Genomic DNA, 11,913 nt, shown 5'->3' with positions numbered 1-11,913 from the left:
TAGGCAAATGGATGGACCTGGAGGACATCATCCTGAGTGAGGTAACACAATCACAAAGGAACTCACACAATATGTACTCACTGATAAGTGGATATTGGCCCAAAACTTAGGATTAATAAACTTTTTAAAAACAATCCAGTCATTATCCCCTTTCTGTTCTATCCTCCTACAGTTCCTCATCCCATCCCTCCCCACCCTACTCTGTCTCCACGAAGAAGTGCCCACTCCCTCACCCACAAACTCCCAAACCCCACCTGGCCCTCCCAGTTCCTGGGACCTCAAGTCTCTAAAGGGTTAGGCGCACCCTCTCTCACTGAGGCCAAACCAGGCTGTCCTCTGCTTTATATTAGTCATGAGTCTCTGACTAGCTAATGTATGCTGCCTGGTTAATGCCTCAGTGTCTGAGAGATCTCTGGGGTCCAGGTTTGTTAATATTACTGGTCTTCCTATGGGGTTGCCCTCCTGTGTAACTTCTAGTCTTTTCCTAATTCAACAACAGGGGTCCCTGACTTTAGTCCATTGGTTGGGTATAAGTATCTGCTTCTGTCTCATTCAGCTGCCTGTTGGGTCTTTTGGAGAGCAACTGTGCTAGGATTCTGTCTTTAAGTACACCATAGCATCAGTAACAGTGTAAGGCCTTGGAGCATCCCCTTGAGATGTGTTACAATTTGGGAGAGTCACTGAACCTCCTTTCCTTGAGTCTCTTCTTTATTTTTGTCCCTGCAGTTCTTTTAGACAGCAATAATTCTTGGTCAGAGTTTTTGACTGTGGGATGACAACCCCATCCTTCCACTTGATGCCCTGTTTTTCTACTGGAGGTAGATTCTACAAGTTCTCTCACCCCACTGTTGGGCATTTTATCTAAGGTCCCTCTCTTTGAGTCCTGGGATTCTCTTACCTCCCAGGTCTCTGGTACATTCTAGAGAGTTCTCTAACCTCCTACCTCCTGAGGTTGCATATTTCCATTTACTCTGCTGGCATTCCAGGCTTCAGCCCTGTTCCCTTCCCCCAATAGCTGATCATGTTCCCATTTTCCCTTGACCCTCCCCCTCTTCCACCCACTTTCTTCCCTCCCTCTGCCCTCTGCTTTCTTCTCCCTCCCAAATGGGATTGAAGCACCCTCACTTGGGCCTTTCAACTTGTTAACTTTCTTGAGTTCTGTGGATTGTATCCTTTGTATTCTGTACTTTTTTTTTTTTTGGCTAATATCCACTTATTAGTAAGTACATACCATGCATGTTCTTTAGGGTCTGAGATATCTCACTCAGGATGATATTTTCAGGTTCCTTCTATTTGCCTGCAAAAGTCATGATGTCCTCATTCTTAATTGCCAAATAGTATTCCATTCTGTAAATGAGCCACATTTTCTGTATCCATTCTTACATTGTGGGATATCTGGGTTATTTCCAGCTTCTGGCTATCACTAATAAGGTTTCTATGAACATAGTGGAGCATGATCTCTTGTGGCAAGGTAGGGCATCTTTTTGGTATATGTCAAAGAGAGGTATAGCTAGGCCTTCAGATAGATATATTTCAATTTTCTGAGGAACCTCCAGATTGATTTCAAGAGTGATGTACCAGTTTGCAATCCCACTAGCAAAGGAGGAGTGTTCCCTTTTCTTCACTTTCTTGCCAACATGTGCTGTCACCTGAGTTTTTGATCATAGCCATTCATATTGGTGTAAGGTAGAATCTCAGGATCATTTTGATTTGCATTTCCCTGATCACTAAAAACTTTGAACATTTCTTTAAGTGCTTTCCAGCCATTGAAGATTCATCTGTTGTGAATTCTCTGTTTAGTTCTATACCCCATTTTTTGATTGGGTTGTTTGGTTTTTCAGAGGTTAGCTTCTTGAGTTCTTTATATATTTTGGATACTAAGCCACTATTGGATTTGGGGTTAGTGAAGACTTTTTCCCAATCTGTAGGTTACTAGTTCATCCTATTGGCAATGTCCTTTGCGCTACAGAAGCTTTTCAGATTCATGAAGTCCTATTTATCGATTCTTTTTCCTAGAGCCTGAATTATTGGAGTTCTGTTTAGGAAATCTGCCCCTGTCTCGGTACAAATGAGTTTGAGTCTCTTTCCTACTTTCTCTTCTATTAGATTCAGTGTATCTGGTTTTATGTTGAAGTCCTTGATCTACATGGACTTGAGCTTTGTGCAAGGTGACAAATGTGCATCTATTTTTATTTTTCTATGTACTGAATGACAGTTATTTAGACCAGTAACATTATTGAAGATGCTTTTTTTTGGTATATTTTTGGATTCTTTGTCAAAGATCAAGTGTCCATATGTCCATAGGTGTGTAGTTTTATTTCTTGGTCTTCAATTCTGTTCCATTTTTACAACCTATCCATCTCTGTACCAATTCCTTATGGTTGTTTTGTTTTGTTTTGTTTTATCACAATTGCTCTTTTAGGCAGGGATGGTGATTCACCCCAAAGTTCTTTTATTATTAAGAATTGTTTTTGTTATCCTCTGTTTTTTGTTTTCCACATGAATTTGTGAATTGCTCTTTCTGTGTCTTTGAAGAATTGTGTTGGACTTTTGATGGAGATCTTATTGAATCAGTAGATTACTTTGGCAGGATGGCTATTTTTACTATGTTAATCCTACAAATCTATGAACATGAGAGACCTCTCCATTTTTTTGAGGGCTTCTTTGATTTTTGTTTTCTTGAGAGACTTGAAGTTCTTGTCATACGGATCTTTCACTTGTTCTGTTAGAGTTACCCCAAGATATTTTAGATTATTTGTGACTCTTGTGGTGTTGTTTCACTATTTTCTTTCTCAGATGTTTATCATTTGTATAAAGGAAGGCCACTGATTTGTTTAATTTTATATCTGGTCACTTTGCTGAAGAGCTGAGGAGTTCTCTGGTAGACTTTTTGAGCTTGCTTAATATACTGTCTTCATATCATCTGCAAATAGTTATACCTTGATTTCTTTGCCAGTTTGTATTCCCTTGATCTCTTTTTGTTGTTTTAATGCTCTAGCTAGAACTTCGAGTACTATGTTGAATAGATACGGGAAGAGTGGGCATCCTTGTCTTGTCCCTGATTTTAGTGAGATTGCTTCAAGTTTCTCTCCATTTAATTTGTTATTGGTTGTTGATTTGCTTTATATTGCTTTTATTATGTTTAGGTATGAGCCTTGAATTCCTGATATCTCCAGTACTTTTAACATGAAGGGGTGTTATATTTTGTCAAATGTCTTTTCAGTTTCTAATTGAGATGATCATGTGATTTTTTTGAGTTTGTTTATATAGTGGATTACATTAGTGAATTTTCATATATTGAAGCAGTCTTGTTTCCCTAGAATGAATTCTACTTGATCATGGTGAATGATGGTTTTGTTGTGTAATTGAATTTGCTTTGGGAGAATTTTATTGAGTAATTTTGCATCAGTATTCATAAGTGAAATTGGTCTGAAGTTCTCTTTCTTTGTTGGGTCTCTGTGTGGTTTAGGTGTCAGAGTAATTGTGGCTTCATAGAATGAATTAGATAGTGTTTCTCCTGTATCTATTTTATGGAATTGTTTGAGGAGTTGTTGGTCTTAGCTCTTTATTGAACGTGTGGTAGAATTCTGCACTAAAGCTGTTGTAAACCTGAATTACTGATGTTAACTCTCTGCAGATAATTGTCCTGCTTTTTTTTTTATTAGATATTTTCTTTATTTACATTTCAAATGTTATCCCCTTTCCTGGTTTCCCCTCTGCAAATCCCCTATCCCTTCTGCCCTCCCCCTGCTCCCCAACCCTCCCACTCCCATTCCTGATCCTGGCATTCCCCTATACTGGGGCATAATCCTTCACAAGACCTAGGGTCTCTCCTCCCATTGATGACCGACTAGGCCATCCTCTGCTACATATACAGCCAGAGCCACAAGTTCCAACATGGTTTGTTTGTTTGTTTGTTTGTTTTGCTTTGTTTTGTTTTGGTTTTTTGATTGGTGGTTTAGTTCCAAGAAGCTCTTGGGGTACTGGTTAGTTCATATTGATGTTTCTTCTATGGGCCTGCAAACCACTTCAGCTCCTTGGGTACCTTCTCTAGCTCCTTCATTGGGGACCTTGTACTCCTTCCAATGGATTATTGTGAGCATCCACTTCTGTATTTGCCAGGAACTGGCAGAGCCCCTCAGGAGACAGCTATATCAGGCTCCTGTCTGAAAGCTCTTGTTGCCATAGTGTCTGGGTTTGGTGGTTGTTTAATTGTCCTGCTTCTTAAAAGTCTCACCAAAGAGACTTTGGTGCTGTGTACAGATAATTTGCCTCTGCGCTTTCCCTCACAGAAGCTCCCATCCTCCCTCTAGCCCAAGGCATGTGCGATGATATGTAGCCAGCTGGTTTCTGTGCTGTGTCCTCCTGCAGCAAGCCCTGGGCTCCCCCCCCTTCCTGGCCACTCCAAGGGAACCCAGCCTGGAGTTATCATAGCACTACCCATAAAACTCCCCCTTAATGGAGACATCCTGAGGAACCAAATACCATCATGAGACATCCTCCCTGCCTCTGTCTCCAAAACCAGCACACTTCCTGAGAAGTGGCCAAACTCTCCAGGTACCCATTCTTGATACCTTAAAATTCCTAAGCAAATGGATGGATCTGGAGGGTATCATCCTGAGTGAGGTAATCCAATCACAAAAGAACTCACATGATACATACCCACTGATAAGTGGATATTAGCCCAGAAACTTAGAATACCCAAGATACAATTTGCAAAACACATGAAACTCAAGAAGAAGGAAGACCAAAGTGTGGATATTTCACCCCTTCTTAGAATTGGGAACAAAATACCCATGGAAGGAGTTACAGAGACAAAGTTTGGAGCTGAGATGAAAGGATGGACCATCCAGAAACTGCCCCACCTGGCGATCCATCCCATAATCAGTCACGGAACCCAGACACTATTGCATAGCCAGCAAGATTTGCTGAAAGGACCCTGATGATATAGCTGTCTCTTGTGAGGCTATGCCAGTGCCTGGCAAACACAGAAGTGGATGCTCACAGTCAGCTATTGGATGGAACATAGGGCCCCCAAAGGAGGAGCCAGAGAAAGTACCCAAGTAGCTGAAGGGGTCTGCAACCCTATAGGTGGAACAACAATATGAACTAATCAGTACCCCCAGAGCTGGTGTCTCTAGCTTCATATGTAGGAGAATATGGCCTAGTCGGTCATCATTGGGAAGAGAGGCCCCTTGGTCTTGCAAACTTTATATGCCCTAGTACAGGTGAACACCAGGGCCAAGAAGTGGGAGTGAGTGGGTAGGGGAGAAAAGAGTGGGGGGAGGGTATAGGGGACTTTCAGGATAGTATTTGAAATGTAAATGAAGAAAATACCTAATAAAAATTGGAAAAAGAAAAAAAAAAAGAAATAACACACTCTAAGGAGATTATCATGGAAAAAAGGTAATCAGAGGTCACAGACAGTTATGACTGGTCATAAAATTAGTCCCTGAACAGACACCCATTAACCCCCCTCCCAGCTTCAGTTCCATCCCACCAAATGATTACAGCCCTCCAGTACCATTTTCTGTGAAAATTCAGGGGATTCCTAACTGTGCTGTATACAAACCCAGTGTTTTCTGAACTCAAGCATTGCGTCCCAGCATTCACCCTATGAGTGTAAGGCATGTGAATCTGAGTTAGAACTTGAATCAATAAAAGACTCTTTTGCAAGTTTGCAGCGGACTTTGAAATTCTTGTGCTTGTCTGGTTTTCCAGTCTATTCAGGGCATAACAAAGATATCTGGGTCTGTTTTTTGTTGTTGTTGTTGTGAGGTTTTTAATGACTTGTAATTAATAGGGATATAGGCCTATTTAGATAGTTTTCCTGTTATTGATTTAACTTTGGTACATGCTATCTTTCTAGAAAATAATTCATTTCATGTAGATTTTCCATTTTTGTTGAGTATAAACTTTTGTAGTAGAATCTAATGTTTTTCTGAATATCTTCTGTTTGTGTTGCTATGCCTCCTTTTTTCATTTCTGATTTTGATAATTTGAATAATGTCTCTGTGTCCTTCAATTAGTTTGGCTAGGGGTTTATCTATCTTGTTGATTTTGTCAAAGGACCAGCCTTTGGTTTTGTTTACACTTTGTACCATTCTCTTTGTTTCTATTTGGTTGGTTTCCTCCCAGAGTTTGACTATTTCCTGCCTTCTACTCCTCTTGGGTGTGTTTGCTTCTTTTTCTTCAGGGCTTTCAGGAGTTAAGTTGTTAGTGTAGGATCTCTAGAATTTCTTTATGAAGGCACTTAGTGCTATGAATTTTCGTCTTAGCACTGCTTTCTTTGTGCCCCACACATTTGGGTATTTTGTTCCTTCGTTTTTGTTGAATTCTAAAAAGTCTTAAATTCTTCTTTTATTTCTTCCTGGACCAAGTTATCATTGAGTAGAGAGCTGTTCAGTTTCCATGGGTATGTGGGCTTTCTGTTGTTTTTGCTGTTATTGAAGTCTAGCTTTACTCTGTGGTGATCTGATAGGATGCATGGGATTGTTTCAATCTCCTTATATCTGTTGAGGCTTGTTTTGTGACGAGTTGTGTGGTCAATTTTGAAAAAGGCACCATGAAGTGCTGAGAAGAAGGTGTTTTAGGGTGAAATGTTCATAGATATCTGTTAAATCCTTTTGGCTAATTACCTCTATGTGTTTTACTGTGTCTTTGTTTAGTTTCTGTTTCAATGCCCTGTCCATTAGTGAGAGTGGGATGTTGAAGTCTCTCACTATTATTGTGTGGGGTTCAATATGTGTTTGAATCACAGCATACAACACTGTGACCCAGAGCTGGTGTGGGTAGGTGCCCACTGGTGAAGGTCTGAAGTCACACAGAAGCATAGTGGATTGGAGTGGTCTGGCCAAGGCTGCTAGACGGTGGGACAGGAGAGGAGGCAGCTATCTTAACTGAGTTGAAGTAGAGTTTGCCTCCTTGGACATGTGTTGACTAATGTTCAAAAGGAACATTTTTCTGGAGCTGCAATGGACTGAATGGCCCCAAACTTCTGTACTGGTAATATATTTAGTTTGAATAGAAGAAGGTAAAGTCCTTAGAGATTTTAAAATTAAAAAAGTATTTTCTATGTTATAAATGGACAGAAACATAATGACACAATGTTTCACTTGTCAGCATACAAATGGTTGTTTTTTTCAGTAATGACTGCAATTTTATATATTTTCTTTAAGAGAGATCAGAATAACATAGACTTGAAGAATGAAGAGACTGAATAATTAGATGCTAAATTAGAGGCCATAGAACAGAGGTTAGAGGATTCTTTCAATCAGAATAAGGAACCTTTAGAAGAATCTAATCTGGAACCTTCAGCAACATCAAAGAGGATAATTCCAGATGAGAGGAATCCACAGGGTTATCAACAATTGGAATGTCAACCCATATAGATACAACATATTGGGGTGAGACTCTATTTATTGATGCTACTTTAGAATACTATCATACAACTGATTATGTGTTTCATTTTGTAGAGTTTGAATAATTAACATATTTACATTTGTTGATGAGCATAACATCTGATGCATGTTCAGAATTTTAATGGGTTTTTGCTTTGAATTCTCAAAGAGACGATTCTGAGATTGCACATTTATTGGAGATGATGGCTATCTTGAAAATGCCTTTATAGATTGAAGCTAATGATGCTTCAACATACATGTCCACTAGAATACAATGATTTTAGACATTATGCCATAAAACCAGTTGCAGATATATTTTACAATTCTACAGGTCAAGCATTTGTACAGAGTTCTAGCAAGACTTTAAAGAATTCAAACATGTCCACGACTAACACCTTGGTAGATTAAGTTTTAAATTTAAATTTTCATATTCTAAAGACTTATTATTTATTATTTTTACTTCAAAATATTTAACATTAATATTTTCTTTTAAAGATTTCCTGATCCTCTGTACCTCTCTCAAGACTCCTCCAGATTCCCATACTGCCACTATTATTTCCTCCTCCTCCTTTCTCCCTCCCTTGTCCCCCTCTCCTTCCATATCCCAAAATCATCCTGTTACCCCCTCCATGTTAGTTGCAGACACTTTTGAATCCCAGCACTCAGAATTCAGAAGCAGGTGTATCTCTGTGAGATTGAGGTCAGTAAGATCTATAATGTGAGTCCAGGACAACCAGGGCTACACACAGAGAAACCCTAACTTGAAAATGAAACAGATTTTAATCTTAAAAATAATAGACTATGTCAACATCTGGTGTTGGGATGCAACTCAGTCTTAGGATGCCTGCCTAGAGTGCAGACCCTGGTTTTGATCCATTGAGATGAAAACACAAAATTTAACTGAGGCATCTGTATCTACTTCTCCAAGACTCAGGTAGGAAGACAAGGAAGGAAGAACATGAGTGCCAGGAAACAGAGGAGAGAGCTGCATAGGCTGTCTTCAGTACTCCTGAATTCACTACAGCTGGAAACACCTCTAAACACCCTGTGAATGACTGTCAACATTCCTGCAGCAGGTTTAAGCAGATTCCTGATCCTGCCTGAGGATTAGCACACAGCTTGTTCCTGGAGGGGGGAAGCAAAATGGCCCAAAGGTAAAGGCACCTGATGATGTCAACTCAGTCCCTGGGATCTAGGTGGTAGAAAGAGAGAACTGACTGGCACAAGTTGTCACCTGATACACACTTGTACCAAAAATCTTGGCAGGGGCTGAGCAGATGGCACAGCAGATGAAGGCATCTGTACAAAGACTAATGACCTTAGTTCAGTCCCCTGGAAGTAGAGAACTAACTTCTACAAGTTATCCTCTGACCTACATATTTGCACCAGGACACATCCCCCCTTCCAGGAAAAATATTGATTTAAAATAAAATATAAATAACAATAAAGACTCTATATGCACAGAGGGAGTTTGTTTGTTTTTAATGCTAAGCATGAATCATTTACCAAACCCCTAGCTAAGTCATCCCACCACTTTGCTGTCAAATGTCATAATAAATTCAACAATGTAGTGAAGGAATGTTGGTTTCTAAATGGAAATGAGCAGGGGTGGCAAGGAGACTGAACAAGTCATTTGCCAGAGCAGATTAGCGGGACTTGAAGCAATGCATCCCATGTCAGAAAAAAGAAGTTTCAGAGGAGAAAACAAATGAGAAGAGGACACTGGGTAAAACACAAGCCCTGGGGGAATACCCAGGGGCCCTACCCTCTGAGAGGACAGGAGAGGGGGGAGGGGATGAAGGAGGGACTGTGTGAGGTGCATGGAAGGGGGAGTGAGGGCAGTGACTGGGTTGTAAAGTGATAAATAAATAAATTAATTAAAAATGACTTTAAAGGAATCATTCATAGAAATTGCATAGGTAGAAAACTAAATTGCAGTTTGATTATACAATTGAAACTAACTTATGAAGACAGATGCCTTACTTACTGAAACAGAGAGCAGAGAATCATTTTTATTGCAGAAATGTAACCTGTGAGAGTTTGCAGACATCAATGATGTCAATATAGCCCTGACAAGATTATGAATGCCGAGATACTGTGGAATATTTTAACCAACATCCTGCTATATTCAGCATCATAGGCCGCCTCAATAACTATTTCCTCAAAAATCTACATTTGAGACAATTTCAAACAGCTGGATAGCTTGTTCTGTATCACAGACTGTTCTAGTCCAGGACTTCAGTTAAGCCCTGAACTTTCTCAGCACAAAGAAACTACATAACAAATGTTACATCTAGCCTTAAGAGTCTCAAATATCTCAGTTTTCTTTGAACCTCCAAAAGAAAATGATACCCATAAGGAGCAGGAAGCAATTTGAAGAGAAAACTGACCCATTCCAAAACATGGTGGGTGGATTTTGGTCATTCAGAGGGTGATGGATGTATGTTGTCATTTGAGGGGGCGGGGGGGTTGTCACCGAAAAAACACAATGAGAGAAATTAGAATCAATGATTTTTTTCTCTTTGTTTTTCTTTCCTCTTTCCTTCTTTCTCTCTTATTTAGCCTTAAGGGCAAAGGGGAGAGAAGTAATGAAGAGAAAAGAGGGGATGCAAGAATAATAGAAATAAGTGGTGATTATTGAATCTACTCTTAAACTTTAGAGCCCCAATTTGCCAAAAACCTTACAGTAATATTAATCGTGGTATATTGATAAAAACTTAAGGTTATATTTGGTTAAAATATACTATGTATTAACTCCTTTTAAGGTATTTCACATATGTAATTAAATGCAATGTTTAGTTCTATTCCTTTGAATGCTGCTATTACAATATGTTTAGGATAGTTAAGAAATGGAAGTTAATCAGACTTATGGTCATTTTGTATACTAATCTAGTTTATTACAGAAAGATATTTCCTAGGAACTTCTGGGGGAAGCACCATTCCTGACCTCAAGAGCAATATTCTAGAGCAATAGTGATTTAAAAAAAAACCCTGTATGGTACTAGTATAGTGACAGACAGGTAGATCAGTGGAATAGAATTGAAGACCCAGAATGAACCCACACACCTATAGTCACTTGATCTTTGACAAAGGAGCTAAAACCATCCAATGGAAAAAAGGATTTTCAACAAATGGTTGGTGCTGGCTTGACTGGTAGCTATCATGTAGAAGAATGCAAATTGATCAATTCTTATCTCCTTGTACAAAGCTTAAGTCTAAGTGGATCAAGGAACTCCACATAAAACCAGAGACACTGAAACTTATAGAGGAGAAAGTGGGGAAAAGCCTCAAATATATGGGCACAGGGGAAAAATTCCTGAACAGAACTCCAATGGCTTGTGCTCTAAGATCAAGAATTGACAAATGGGACCTCATAAAATTGCAAAGCTTCTGTAAGGAAAAGGATACTGTCAATAAGACAAAATAGCAACTGACAGATTGGAAAAAGATCTTTACCAATCCTATATCTGATAGAGGGCTAATATCCAATATATATAAAGAACTCAAGAAGCTGGACTCCAGGAAACCAAATAACCCTAATAAAAATGGGGTACAGAGCTAAACAAAGAATGCTCAACCGAGGAATACTGAATGGCTGAAAAGCACCTGAAAAAATGTTCCATGTCTTTAATCATCAGGGAGATGTAAATCAAAACAGCCCTGAGATTCCCCTTCACAACAGTCATAATGGATAAGATGAAAAACTCAAGTGACAGCAGATGCTGTTTAGGATGTGGAAAAAGGGAAACACTTCTCCATTGCTCGTGGCATTGCAAGCTGCTACAACCACTCTCGAAATCAGTCTGGCAGTTCCTCAGAAAATTGGACATAGTACTACCAGAAGATCCAACAATACCACTCCTTGCATAGACCCAGAAGATGCTCCAACTTGTAATAAGGACATATAATCCACTACGTTCATAGGAGCCTTATTTATAATAGCCAGAATCTGGAACCCAGAAGTCCCTCAATAGAGGAATGGATACAAAAAATGTGGTGCATTTATACAACGGAGTACTACGCAGTTATTAAAAACAATGAATTTATGAAATTCTTAGGCAAATGGATGGATCTGGAGGATATCATTCTAATTGAGGTAACCAAATCACAAAAGAACACACATGATATGTACTCACTGATAAGTGGATATTAGCCCAGAAGCTCAGAATACCCAAGATACAATTTGCAAAACACATGAAACTCAAGAAGAAGGAAGACCAAAGTATGGATAGTTTGATCCTTCTTAGAAGGGGGAACAAACTACAAAGTTCTGAGCAGAGACTGAGGAAATGACCATCCAGAGACTGCCCCACCTGGGGATCCATCCAATAAACAACCACCAAGCCCAGACACTATTGTGAATGCCAATAAGAGCTTGCTGACAGGAGCCTGATAAAGCTGTCTCCTGAGAGGCTCTGCCAGTGCCTGACAAATATAGAATTCGATGCTCAGAGCCATCCACTGGATGAAGCACATGGTCCCCAATGAAATAGCCAGAGAAAGGACCCAAGGA

Source organism: Mus caroli, chromosome 2 (genome assembly GCF_900094665.2).
Source record: "Mus caroli chromosome 2, CAROLI_EIJ_v1.1, whole genome shotgun sequence".
Classification (NCBI taxonomy): domain Eukaryota; kingdom Metazoa; phylum Chordata; class Mammalia; order Rodentia; family Muridae; genus Mus; species Mus caroli.
The sequence above is the reverse complement of the archived record's forward strand: the minus strand, read 5'-3'. Positions refer to the sequence as shown.